Raw genomic sequence first — 14,588 nt, forward strand, 5'->3', positions numbered from 1 at the left:
GGAAATTTCAGCCTCAACCCAAAGGCCACAAAAGAATAGGAAGAGGTCAAATCTGGACCACACATGCACTTTGGTAGTCCTTGCAGATATCATATTAGAATCTGAATTTCTAGCTTCTCTTGTAATATGAGCTGAGGAGGCCACTAAAGCCATACTCACCTGTGGCAAAAATGGACTGAGAAGTAGCTGTTCCCCACAGAGTACCTAAGCACTCCAACTTGACAGCCCAGCATTTCTTGTTGCCTCACAGTTTCCAACCTGGCCCTGGGAACATCTCTAAGTTGGAGACCCCTGGCCAGTGAGTAACAGAAGGCTGATCAACTGGTAGGCACAGCGACCGACCAAATGGCTGGACTCTTGGATTCAAAAGCGTGTATTAAACACCCTCTGTATGCCAGGAATTGTGCTGGGGGCTGGGTACACAAAGAAAAATGAGGGATGCAATTTGTGGCCTCCAAGAATTTCTAATCAAGGTGGGAAGACGGACTCTAAAGAATCAGACTGTTTCAGACACAAAGGGCTCTGGGAGTTGAGTGTGCCAGACTCACTGTGATTAGGGATCAAGGAATGTTTCTGGGAAGAACTGGGATTTGAACAGAACTGCTAATCATTTCTCAGGCATTCATGTATTCACTCATACAATAAGTATTTATAGTGTCCATGTTACACAGCATTAGACTGGAGACAAAATAAAGTATGCCCATGTCCTTGGGAAGCTCATACAGTGAGAGACAGAACAACAAACCAGGATAAAGTATGCTGAATTCTATAATCAAAGTGTTGCTATGGAGATACAGATGAGGAGGTATTAGCAAGGCCCAAGAAGGTGGATCTGCAGAATAAAGTAGGAAACTAAGGAGAGAGTACTCCAGACAAAACAACTGGCTGAGACAAACATGCAGAATGCTTCGAGGACCACATGGATCAGTGTATCAGGAGCAAGCAGTACTCCTATGTAATGACAGAGGATCTAATTAAAGTGATAGGACAGGGATACACTGTGACAGGCATGAACACCAGGACAACTGATACATAGGGAATTTATTTAGAAGCCAGTAGGTGCCACTGAAATCTTCTAAAGGAGTGTTCTCCAATCAGAAATGTATTTAGGAAGATCCTAACGCCAGTGGTACACAATGTCCTGGAGGGAGCCAAAGGAGAAGCGGAGACTCCTATAAAAAGCCAGGTGCGTGGGGGGAAATGGATACACGTATATGTATCGCTGAATACCTCCCTGGTGGCTCAGAAGGTAAAGTGTCTGCCCGCAATGCAGGAGACCTGGGTTCAATCCCTGGGTCGGGAAGATCCCGTGGAGAAGAAAATGGCAACCCACTCCAGTACTCTTGCCTGGAAAATCCCATGAACTGAGGAGCCTGATAGGCTACAGTCCATGGGTCGCAAAGAGTCGGACACGACTGAGCGACTCCACTTTCACTTCACTTTCACCTGAAATCATCACAACATTGTTAATCAGCTATACCTCAATACAAAATAAAAAGTTTATTAAAAAAAACACTCAGGTGCAGTTCCAGGAAACAGAGGAAGCAGTAAGACAGGATGAGAAAGACACAGCAGAAGCCTGCCCCAAATTTTAAGACAATGGCATCTCTGAAAACATTGTGTGTGTGTGGTAGTCAGGATTATTTATTTGCTTTAATTGGAGGATAATTACTTTATAATATTGTGATAGTTTTTGCCATACAGCAATTGAAAGTGAAAGTGGAGAGTGAAAAAGTTGGCTTAAAGCTTAACATTCAGAAAACGAAGATCATGGCATCCGGTCCCATCACTTCATGGGAAATAGATGGGGAAACAGTGGAAACAGTGTCAGACTTTATTTTTGGGGGCTCAAAAATCACTGCAGATGATGACTGCAGCCATGAAATTAAAAGACGCTTACTCCTTGGAAGGAAAGTTATGACCAACCTGGATAGCATATTAAAAAGCAGAGACATTACTTTGCCAAAAAAGGTCCATCTAGTCAAGGCCATGGTTTTTCCTGTGGTCATGTATGGATGTGAAAGTTGGACTGTGAAGAAGGCTGAGCACCGAAGAATTGATGCTTTTGAACTGTGGTGTTGGAGAAGACTCTTGAGAGTCCCTTGGACTGCAAGGAGATCCAACCAGTCCATTCTGAAGGAGATCAGCCCTGGGTGTTCTTTGGAAGAAATGATGCTAAAGCTGAAACTTCAGTACTTTGGCCACCTCATGTGAAGAGCTGACTCATTGGAAAAGACTCTGATGCTGGGAGGGATTGGGGGCAGGAGGAGAAGGGGATGGCAGAGGATGAGATGGCTGGATGGCATCACTGACTCGATGGACGTGAGTCTGGGTGAACTCTGGGAGTTGATGATGGACAGGGAGGCCTGGCGTGCTGCGATTCATGGGGTTGCAAAGAGTCGGACGTGACTGAACTGAACTGAATTCATGAAAACACTCCTTGATTTCTGTTTTTCTACCTATGCAGACTGGTCTTGCCCCTAAATAATGAGGTTTAACCCTATTTGTTTCATTCAGAAGTAAGGCACAGGCAATCATTATGATCATGTCAGAATTTTTTAAAACTCAGCTTGAAATCAGTACAATGGGGGTGGGGCTGGTTAGTAGCTTCAGGGGCTTTTCCCTCACTTCACTCCCACTGCTGAACCAGTTGCAAATCTCAAAGCAAAAGAGAGACAACTTGAGCACAAAATCCAGGTCAGTGTAATTGACTATGCCTCTCTGACCTCACACAAGGCCAGGAATGAGCATACAAATCAGAAAAAAGCCGTGACAGAAGTCAAAGTTCCCTTAATGAGCTAATTGCTTCATGTCTGGCCGAAAAGGAGAAGGCCAGAGACAAGGAGAACACATTGTCTCAGTGGGCTGTAGTCAGGCTCTGGACCAGCCAGCCCTGATTCATTAAAATCACCATGTCAGATGCCCCTTGACTGGGGTAGCCAGTAGAGAGAGCCTCAAAAAGGCGAGAACTAAGCCGAATAAGGATGGAGGTGGCAAAGAAGCTGCAAAGTCCTTTGCTGTTCACAACTTTTAGTTATTTAGCATGAGCATGATCAATGTGACTGACAGGAATAATAAACCAGCCAACAAAGACAATGATGTGATGGTTAAGATCACACTTGAACAGTCAGCATAATTTATCCTCTAACCGGGTCAGGAACTGGAAACTGCTGTTGCTGTCATTATTGATAATAATATACAGAGCACTTACACTGTGCCCGTGAATGTACTTTCTACAATTCTCAATTCTCAAGACAGCTACAAAAGGAGGTATTACTATTCCCATTCTACAGATCATGAAATCAAAGCTTAGAGAAAGTAAGCATCTTATTAACAATCTGAAATCTAACAATAGAAGATTAAGAAACCAAATGAGCTGATCCATGAGTGGGGCTTTTTTTAAATTGTAGTTCCCCAGTAGCATATTGGACACCTTCTGACCTGGGTGGGGGGAGGTCATCTGCTGGTGTCTTATATCTTAGCTTTTTCACACTGTTTATGGGGTTCTCTCAGCAAGAACACTGGATTGGCTTGCCATTCCTGCCTCCAGAAGATTACGTTTTGTCAGAACTCTCCACTATGACCGTCCATCTTGGGTGGCCCTGCACAGCATGTCATATAGTTTCATCGAGTTATGCAAGTCCCTTCACCATGACAACACTGAGATCTATGAAGGGTTGACTGAGGAGGCTTTACAAATAGCTGACGAAAGAAGAGAAGTGAAAAGAAAGGGAGAAAGGGAAAGATAAACCCAAATGAATGCAAAGTTCCAGAGAATAGCCAAGGAGAGATAAGAAGGCCTTCTTAAACGAACAATGCAAAGAAGCAGAGGAAAACAACGGAATGGGAAAGACTAGAGATCTCTTTAAGAAAATTGGAGATATCAAGGGAACATTTCATGCAAGGACGGGCATAATAAAAGACAGAAATGGTAAGGACCTAACAGAAGCAGAAGAGATTAAGAAGACATGGCAAGAATATATAGAAAAACTACATAAAAAAGGTCTTAATGACCTGGATAACCACAATACTATGGTCAGTCAGCCATAATGTCAGCCAGACATTCTGGAATGTAAAGTCACAGAAAAACTACATAAAAAAGGTCTTAATGACCTGGATAACCACAATAGTATGGTCACTCACCTAGAGCCAGACATTCTGGAATGTAACGTCAAGTGGGCCTTAGAAAGCATTACTACAAACAAAGATAGTGGAGGTGATGGAATTCCAGCTGAGATACTTCAAATCCTAAAAGATGATGTTGTTAAAGTGCTGCACTCAGTATGTCAGCAAATTCGGGAAACTCAGCAGTGGCCACAGGACTGGAAAAGGTCAGTTTTCATTCCAATTCCAAAGAAAGGCAATGCCAAAGAAGGTTCAAATTACTGTATAATTGTGCTCATTTCACATGCTAGGAGAAGGCAATGGCAACCCACTCCAGTACTCTTGCCTAGAGAATCTCATGGACGGAGGAGCATGGTGGGCTGCAGTCCATGGGGTCGCTGGGAGTCGGACATGACTGAGTGACTTCACTTTCATGCACTGGAGAAGGAAATGGCAACCCACTCTAGTGTTCTTGCCTGGAGAATCCCAGGGAGGGAGGAGCCTGTTGGGTACCGTCTGTGGGGTCACACAGAGTTGGACACGACTGACATGACTTAGCAGCAGCAAGGTCAAAATCCTTCAAGCTAGGCTTCAACAGTACGTGAACCAAGAACCTCCAGATGTAGAAGCTGGATTTAGAAAAGGCAGAGGAACCAGAGATCAAATGCCAAGCATCCATTGGATCATAGAAAAAGCAAGAGAACTGCAGGAAAATATCTACTTCTGCTTCATTGACTACGCTAAAGCCTTTGACTGTGTGGATCCCAAAAAACTGTGGAAAATTCTTAAGGAGGTGGGAATATCAGACTGAGAAACCTGTATGCAGGTCAAGAACCAAAATTTAGAACCTTACATGGAACCACTGACTGGTTCAAAATTGAGAAAGGAATATGACAAGGCTGCATACTGTCACTCTGTTTATTTAACTTATATGCAGAGTACATCATGTGAAATGCTGGGCTGGATGAATCACAAGCTGGAATCAAGATTGCCAGGAGAAATATCAACAACTTCAGATATGCAAATGATACCACTCTAATGGCAGAAAGTGAAGAGGAACTAAAGAGCCTCTTGATGAGGCTCAGAGAAGAGAGTGAAAAAGCTGGCTTAAAACTCAGTATTCAAAAAACTAAGATCATGGCATCCAGTCCCATTAATTCATGGGCAATAGAAGGGGGAAAAGTGGAAGCAGTGACATATTATTTTCTTGGGTTCCAAAATCACTGCTTATGATGATTGCAGCCAAAAAATTAAAAGACACTTGCTCCTTGGAAGAAAAGCTATAACAAACCCAGACAGCATATTAAAAAGCAGGGACATCACTTTGCCAACAAAAGTCTGTCTAGTCAAAGCTATGGTTTTTCCAGTTGTCATGTACGAATGTGACAGTTTGGACATAAAGAAGGCTGAGTGCTTAAGGACTGATGCTTGTGAATTGCGGTGCTGGAGTAGACTCCTGAGAGTCCCTTGGACAGCAAGATTAAACCAGTCAATCCTAAAGGAAATCAACCCTGAATATTCATTGGAAGGACTTTGGCCACCTGATGCAAAGAGTTGACTCACTGGAAAAGACCCTGATGCTGGGAAAGACTGAAGGCAAAAGGAGAAGAGAGCATCAGAGGATGAGATAGATAGCATCACTGACTCAATGAACATGAAATTGAGCAAATTCTGGGAGATAGTGAAGGACAGGGAAGCCTGGCATGAAGAAATCCATGGAGTCGCAAAGAGTCAGACACTACTTAGAGACTAAACGAACAACAACAATAGTTAATTTACAATGCTGTGTTAGTTTCAGGTATATAGCAGTGATTCAGATAAAGAATATATACATATATAAAGAATACATATTTATATTATACATATAAATATATAACATATAAAGTATATTCATTATATTCTTTATAGTATAGAGTATAAAGTAAGAATATATAGTATATATATGTACTTTATATATAGTTTATATATATTATATATAATTTATATATATTAGAGTATATATAAAGAATATATATAAATATATACTATAAAGATATATATATAAAGAATATGGGCTTCCCTGGTGGCTCAGATAAAGATTCTGCCTGCAATGTGGGAGAGCTGGGTTCGATCCCAGGATTCGGAAGATTCCCTGGAGGAGGGCATGGAAACACATTCCAGTATTCTTGCCTGAAGAATCCCTATGGACAGAGGAGCCTGGTGGGCTACAGTCCATGGAATCACTAAGAGTCGGGCATGACTGAGAGACTAAGCACAAAGAATATATATTGTATATATATGCATGGCATGCAACATCTTAGTTCCCCAACCAGGGATAGAACCCAAGCCCCCTCGCAGTGAAAGCACAGTCTTAACCAATGGACAGCCAGGGAAGTCCCTCCATTATATTAATAGGTTATTACAAGATATTGAATATAGATCCCTGTGCTATACAGCAGGTTTTATCATTCATCTATTTTATATACAGTAGTGCATTCCTGTTAATTCCAAACTAATATATCCCTCCCCTCCTTTCCCCTTTGGTAAACATAAATTTATTTTCTATTTCTGTGTTTTCATTTTGTAAATAAGTTCATTTGTATCACTTCTTTTAGATTCCACATACAGGTGATATTATACGGTATTTGTCTTTATCTGATTTCCTTTATTTAGTATGATAATCTCTAGATCCATCCATGTTGCTGCAAATGCCATTATTTAATTCCTTTTTATGGCTGAGTAGTATTCCATTGAATATATATACCACTTCTACTTTATCCATTCATCTATTATTGGGACACTTGTTGCTTCCACGTCTTGGCTATTGTAAATAATGCTGCTATGAACACTGGACCCCTGAGTGGTTTAAACCACTGTGACATACCATCCATTCCTTCACTTTTTCTTTTAGAAGTGTTTTAAAGGTTTGCTTGGGTCACAAAATAAGGTCCACTGCTTCACTGGCTCTATTCTTTATAGAACACACAGCAGTCTGGCCTGGGCACTACTTTATTGTTTCTAAAACAAGTGGAAACTTCAATCTATTTCCTTTGCTGCTGCTGCTGCTGCTAAGTTGCTTCAGTCGTGTCCAACTCTGTGCGACCCCAGAGATGGCAGCCCACCAGGCTCCCCAGTCCCTGGGATACTCCAGGCAAGAACACTGGAGTGGGTTGCCATTTCCTTCTCCAATGCAGCAAAGTGAAAAGTGAAAGGGAAGTTGCTCAGTTGTATCCGACTCTTCGCAACCCCAAGGACTGCAGCCTACCAGGCTCCTCTGTCCATGGGATTTTCCAGGCAAGAGTACTGGAGTGGGGTGCCATCGCCTTCTCCACTATTTCCTTGAGGTAAGAGCAAAAGCAAACACTTACAAATAGGAGAAAAATCGTCATGACACCCAAAAACCTCAACTGTGAGAGCTGTAAGATAATGAACAAGGCAGTCAATGGAGGCAGGGCCTTCTCCTTCCATAGGGATTTTTAACTGCAATTACATCTTGCATCTTTACAAGGTTCTAAATAATTCCAACAACTTCTATGGCCATCTTCTGCAAACCCTCTGGCTTGAGTCTCAGCTCTGCCACTAATATGCTGGTGGCCCTAAAAAAGGTATATGGCCCATTTCACATGCCTGAAGCTCATTTCATCAGTAAAATAGGAACCCATCAAAGTAAAACTGAAGCAATGGGTGATGATAGAACTAGAAGGGTACCTTCTGAATCTTTACTCACCCAAGAAACCACAAAGAGCCATCCCTTAATCTGAACCAGACTCAATCCTGGTGTTTGCAATGAAATTGATATAAAGACCTCCTAAGATGATCTCTTCCAGCACAGAAATGATGTGAATTTAGACTGACTATAATCGAAATCAAATCCCATGAGTGAATATAATCTAAATCAAATCCCATGAGTAAGACATGCAGAGGGGCACAAAATCAATATTAAACTCCTTGCTAAGGAGTTGGCCTCTTATGCTTCCAATGTCTACTACTCCCTGGGTTCAGAGCATGATCAATCAATGTTTGTATTGATTGTCCTACTTTATGTTTCTTCCTCTGAACTGAAGCCTGCTAGTTTTCCACAGTTTGGTCAGATGGATGCTACCTCCTTGGGAGCCTCACAGAGATAAGAGGCACAAGCATGAAAGTATTCACAAATGTAAAGACATATCCATTTAAAAGTCCACTAGCATCAGTCTTCCTCACCAGACCTTTGGGATGCATTTCTCATCTTCCAGTTTCTAGAACTCCTCTCTCTCACAAGACAGAAAGGGCAGACAACTTGCAGAAGGAAAGTGGCAAGACATGGATCAATTCACTGACTGCTGTATGTTTTTCTACCTGTGATGACAGTAAGTGGTAATTTAAAGGCATAATCAAGAATGCTTTCAGTCAAGACATAGCCAGCAAGCAGACCTCAAAAACGTACCCCTTCCCATTTCCCTGTGAATTTGACATGTGACATGGCTGAACAGACACTACTCAATTTTCAGTCCAAGAACATCTGTGCTCAGCTGTGATAAATAAAGGCCAAGGAGACACTAGAGAAACAAATGGCAAGTGCAGTACCTGAAAACTCTTAAGATTTGGAAGAAAATAAAAACAGTAAAGAATATACTCATTCAGGCCTATTTGGAAAGTCCAGATAAAAATATCCCTCCTACCTCCACTCATATTCCATTTCTTCTCCAACTCCCTTAACATCATTAGGCTTTGAAGCAGACAATACAGAATAACTTCAGTAAGGGACAAACAACTTCTGCTCTGAATTATTAAGAATAGCAATAAGCAAAAAATAAATACACTGCTACTGCTGCTGCTAAGTCGCTTCAGTCGTGTCCGACTCTGTGCGACCCCATAGACGGTAGCCCACCAGGCTCCCTCTTCCCTGGGATTCTCCAGGCAAGAACACTGGAGTGGGTTGCCATTTCCTTCTCCAATGCGTGAAAGTGAAGTTGCTCAGTCGTGTCCGACTCCCAGCGACCCCATGGACTGCAGCCCACCAGGCCCCTCCGTCCATGGGATCCTCCAGGCAAGAGTACTGGAGTGGGTTGCCACTGCCTTCTCCGCCATTAATTGGCTATATCCCAATAAAAAATAAAAAGTTAAAAAAATGAGCCTTGATGACTATATTAGTGAGACAATATAGGATAAGACCATGCATTCTCAATGAGGCAAAATCACCCCCCAAGGGGTGAAAATTGATTCCTGAGGAAGAAAAAAAATCTTAGATATTACAACAGTTTGTGGCCCAAAGGGCCAGAGAACATAAACAGATACACAGTATATTTGTTGTATTAAAATTCCATTGATTGGAGGCAAAGGGGCAGTTAGGGGAAAAAATGTCTCAAAAGGTACTAATGAACAAAAAGTTGAGAGACATCGGATTAGATGTCCAAAGGGACAACCCAGTTTCCAAAAGAACCTGATCATACTGGCACCCTAATCTTTCACTTCCAGCCTCCAGAACTGCAGGAAATAAGTGTGTGTTATTTAAACCACCCAATCTACGGTGTTCTATTATAGCAGCCCATAATGGACTAAGTTACTTCTCAAGGCCTCAAATTGTTCCTAGGACCCTATTAGGAGAATGAGGGCAGATATGACCAGCCAACACAACCACACCCTTGTCCATCAGTCTGGGCTAAATATAGTTCAGTTGCTTCTGGATTCTGTCTCCAAGGTAGAAAATTGCACAAGTGAGGATGCCAGGTGTAAACTCTTCACAAATCAGGGAAATTCTGACAGGTTCTCCACATATGTCTTGAGTAGCTTCCCTCTTTTATGAGGTTTTTATTCCAAAGACAAATTCAATTATTGTTGAAGGTGGTCATCAGGGGTCACCCACCACCTCACCTGAATGACAACCAGCTATCCTTCGTCCCTACTTGGCAGTAAAACCCTTGGTGGAAGTAAATGAAGAAAAGGGAAGGATATTCCTTCCTTACGCCATATATAATTAAAGTAAGAAGCTATATATTGCAGAAGACTAAGACTTGCAGCTTAAAGCCTACTCAGAGAAGGATAAAGCATTCATCCTCGCTCAGAAAGAGAAAAGATTAGCTCACAAGAACAGGTCTCCAAACTGACTCCAAATCCAGGAGTTAGAGATGACTGTGCTACAGAGCGTGATCCAAACACCAGCTGAGGCCCCACAAAAAAAATCCCCAGGAATCCACAACCAAGGGGCTGGCATTGTAAGAATGTTCAGATTAGCTCTCGTGAAAAGAGGCTTACTCCAAGAGACTGGCAGACAGCCTCCACAGCACAGTGTCACTCAGGAAAGGATAGAAAATGAATGAAAAAAAAAAGAAGGCAGGATGAGAAGGTTAGAGCATGAATCTACAAACATAATGAAATGACAATTAGAAGGCATCCGCCTATTTGGAAAAAGGTACAACTTGCTTTTACAAACTCTTGTCTTTCTTAATATTTTCATTAATAGCAAATCTTTATTGAGGATGCAAAGAGTTACTGCATTCCTGTGTCCTGAAAGCTTCATATGCACTACCTCATTTAACCACTCTTCAAAGTATTATTCCCATTTTTATCCACTAGAAAACCAAGCCTCAGAAGTGAAATAACTTGTTAGAGGTCATACTGCTAATAAGTGATAGACTCAGAATCAAAACTCATGTTCAGGGAATTCCCTAACAGTCCAGTGGGGAGGACTCCATGCTTTCACGGCCAAGAGCCCAGGTTTAATCCCTCGTGGGGAACTAAGATCCCACAAGCCATGCAACATGCTCACCCCCATCCAAAAAGGAAAAAACCTCACATTTCCACTAGGTCCACTTCAAATGAACTGTTAATTCATCTGAGGTCACATGACAGGTTGCCTAACCATGCCATTTGTAGTTTAAAAACAAAAAAAAGAACAGCAGCAACTGTATGGTGTCATGTATTAGTGAAACTGATCTCTCATATGGTTCAAAAACATCTCTGACAATTTCAAGATGGATTTTCAAAACTATTTTGTACAAAGGCCATATAAAAAACAAAAATTTTTAATGGGACTTCCCTGGAGGTCCAGTGATTAAGACTCTACACTTCCGATGCAGGTTTGATTCCTAGTTGGTAAACTAAGATCCCACAAGCTGAGTATGGAGGCAAAAAAGAAAAAACAAAAGGCCATTATCAGGATATCACCCTCAAACCCCACCACTTACACATGCCATTCTAAAAGAGAACAATACTCACTGAGAATTAAGTTCTGGCATGCTTATTTTAAGACTTCCCTAGTGGCTCAGAGGATAAAATGTCTGCCTGCAATGCAGGAGACCTGGGTTCGATCCCTGGGCCGGAAAGATCCCCTGGAGAAGGAAATGGCAACCCACTCCAGTATTCTTGCCTGGAGAATCCCATTGACAGAGGAGCCTGGCGGGCTACAGTCCATGGGGTCCCAAAGAGTTGGACACGACTGAGCGACTTCATACACACATGCTTATTTTAAAGCCATTTTGTTACTTTGCAGTTTTTTAATTATTCTTTTCTCCTGTCACTGAAACACACCAGGGCTCAAAATTGGCCTCTACAGAAAAGTAATAGCTGGCATTCAAAGACATCAGGCAAGAGAAAGAGAGCAGGAATCAGAGGACAAAGCTCATTCCTGGGCTACCACATCTCTACTAACATACTACCCATTCTCACCATCTGTAAAATGGGGGCAGTAAGTCTTGTCTATTGTCAATTTCATCTGAACAGCACATGTATTAATCTGCAGATTAAGTCCACTAAACACCCAAAAGAACAGTAAAAATAAGTCTGATATGGCAACACCTTAAAAACCCAAGGGCCGGACTTCCCTAGTGGCTCAGTGGTAAAGAATCCAGCAGCTAATGCAGGAGATATGAGTTCCATCCCCAGTCCAGGAAGATCCTACCTGCTGCAGGGCAACTAAGCCCAAGTGCACCATAACTACTAAGGCTGTGTTCTAGACCCACGTGCCTCAACTACTTAAGTCCAAGCGCCTAGAGTCCCTGCTCCACAACAAGCCACAGCAATGAGAAGTCTGCGCGCCACAACTAGAAAGCAGCCCCCACTCTCCGTAACTAGAGAAAAAGCCCATGCGGCAATGAAAACCAGTCAAAAGTAAGTAAAAAAAAAATTAATTCCATTCAGAAAAAAGCCCAAGGACCAAGTTCTCAACTGAAACCACAGACCAATCCTGATCCATTCCACACAAATATCAATCCTGATATCCTGTCCTAGCTCCCATCAAAATCCTATCCAATCTCCAAATCTGGCTATAATTTTATCAGAAAAGAAACTCGGGTGGGTTGAGAGCTAAAAAGACACACAGGTACAAAACACATCTTTCACACTGTCTAAACAAACATTGTTTTAAATATTAATTTATTCTCTTGGCAAATATGAAGGATTCATTCTTTTCCTGCTTACCTAGTCTAGGTTTAATCTAACTTCCTAAATCCCCCAAAAAAGTTTGTTGTTTGTTTTATTTAGGTCGGAAAGCAAGCTGGACTTGAATTCGAGGCCAAGTATTTAAAAATATTTATTTAAAAAACTAATCTTACATATGAATCATATATTACAACCCTCTAGCTCCTCTAGTGCAAAGGAACCCCCCCCCCCCACACACACACACACCTACCTCGCAGGTGCTGGGTATTTCCTGATTACCTTGTTTTTCCCACATGTGGCTCATAGTTTAAATGATTTTCTATTGCTTTCTGTAGCAGAGAATGTCAAAGCGAGGATTTTGGGACCACCTGAATCAGAACCACCTGGGGAGAACTGCAAGTACCCATGCCTCACTTTATCCAAAATGCCTGAAAATAATGCCCAGAGATAAACAAAACCCTCTGAGTGATTTGAAACACACCAGGGATAGGCACAACCTTCTGGTGATTTGAAACACAAAGTTTCTAACTCCGACTTTACAGGCAAGTATTTTATCTACCTAGGGCAAAGGAAAACACAAGATCGAAGTGGAAATACAACGCGAGTGGCGTTCAATTCCATATGGTGAAGAGACACCAGAATGTCAACGCTGGAGCATGTGGACAAATGAAGAAACTGAGACCGGGAGAAGAGAATAGGGAAGGAAACTAAAACAAATGAGAATCCAAAAGCCTGTCTCGGACCCCCACTGCCTCATCTCCTGGCATTCAAGCAGGTATCCTGGAGACGTTTTGAGTGGGAAGGATAGGGAAGGCAGCATTGGGCTGAGAGGCCAAGTCTGCAGAAACTAGTGAGGAGTCCAGAGCCCACTTACACGTCCCGCTTCAGAGACACTGGTGGGATGTGTAGGGACCCCGAACAGTGCTGGGAAGGCGCCAGGGCCGCTGGCGGGTAGAGACCGGAGCAGCGCCCTGAGCCTCCAGCCCAGGCCCAGGGCCGGGTGGCCTTACTGCCCCTACCTTCGGCTTCCCGCCCGGCAGCCCAGGGGCAGACACAATCCCCACAATTCCAGGCGGCCGCTGCGGCAACCAGCTCCCGGTACGCAGACGCGACGGCCACCGTCAGAACCCGTGAGCGCGCGGCTATTATGTCACTTGCCTCCTCACCCAATTGTCGCCTTCCAGAACAGCCGACCGGCGTCCCACTGCCTTTCCCGCACTCGAAGTTGTTAGCCCCGCCCCCTCGCTTCTGTTAAGTCCCGCCCCCTAGCGTCTACCTGAGCGAACCTCCTGGCGCTTGTTTAGCCCAGTATCCTTCCGCCGGTGTGAGATACTTGCGGGTCCAGTTTGCTTCTAAGTCAGAGAGAAATAGAACTTTGAAGTTTCATCTCTGATTTCCCAACAGCTTCTTCTTCGCGGAAAAATCATCAGAAAAAAACTAGAGGTGGCACTGCACCAGAAGTCCAGTGGTTAAGACTCAGTGCTTCCACTATAGGGGCATGGGTTCAATGCCTGGTCGAGGAGACTGCAAGCCTCATGGCCTAGACAAAAGAAAGAAAGAAAGCAGAGGGGTAGGGAGTGAAAAAAAATCAAACTGGTGTGACTCAGCTGGGATAAAGCAGTAAATGGACTTCCCTGGTGGCTCAGAGGGTAAAGAGTCTGCCTGCAATGTGGGAGACCCGACTTCGATCCCTGGGTCGGGAAGATCCCCTGATGAAGGAAATGGGAACCCACTGCAGTATTCTTGCCTGGAGAATCGCCAGGAACAGAGGAGCCTGGTAGGCTACAGTCCATAGGGTCCCAAAGAGTTGGACACGACTGAGCGACTTTACTCTTTTCAGTCTCAAACAACACACAGTCATTTTAGAAAATTCATACAGAATAGGGCACCTGCAAGTCACCTACTTTATATACTTACATATTGTGTGAATTGACAACGACCTATTATTTTAAAAATAAAAGTTACCTGCAGCTCTAATTCTGCACTACCACCGAATGTCTTATTTATATATGCCAAGTGTCGCATATACATTATATTTACTTCTCATAACTTTTTAAGATCAGAATTGTCACATACACACCCCTTTTCACAAATGGGGAAGCTATGGCTCAAAGAGGTTGAAGGACTTATTCAAAGTCATACAGTCA

The 14,588-nt window shown here is 42.9% G+C and overlaps 1 protein-coding gene across 19 annotated transcripts in view; it reads right to left on the reverse strand.

Moving 5' to 3' along the window:
• SIL1 (SIL1 nucleotide exchange factor) overlaps window positions 1-14,151 on the reverse strand; it is a 250,318-nt gene extending 236,167 nt beyond the window's left edge. For 5 of the 19 annotated variants that reach the window (XM_086411858.1, XM_086411850.1, XM_086411854.1 and 2 more), the window contains exon 1: window positions 13,461-13,564. The gene's annotated coding sequence lies outside the window, so the exon portion shown is untranslated. Of the gene's footprint in view, window positions 1-13,315; window positions 13,565-13,599; window positions 13,663-13,717 lie in introns of those variants that run through there. The other 14 variants (XM_086411861.1, XM_086411853.1, XM_086411857.1 and 11 more) reach the window with 5 other exon arrangements.
• Window positions 14,152-14,588: the final 437 nt, after the last annotated feature.

Source organism: Bos grunniens, chromosome 7, assembly GCF_055505025.1.
Source record: "Bos grunniens cultivar Pamir isolate PY7600 chromosome 7, Bosgru_T2T1.0, whole genome shotgun sequence".
Taxonomy (NCBI): Eukaryota; Metazoa; Chordata; class Mammalia; order Artiodactyla; family Bovidae; genus Bos; species Bos grunniens.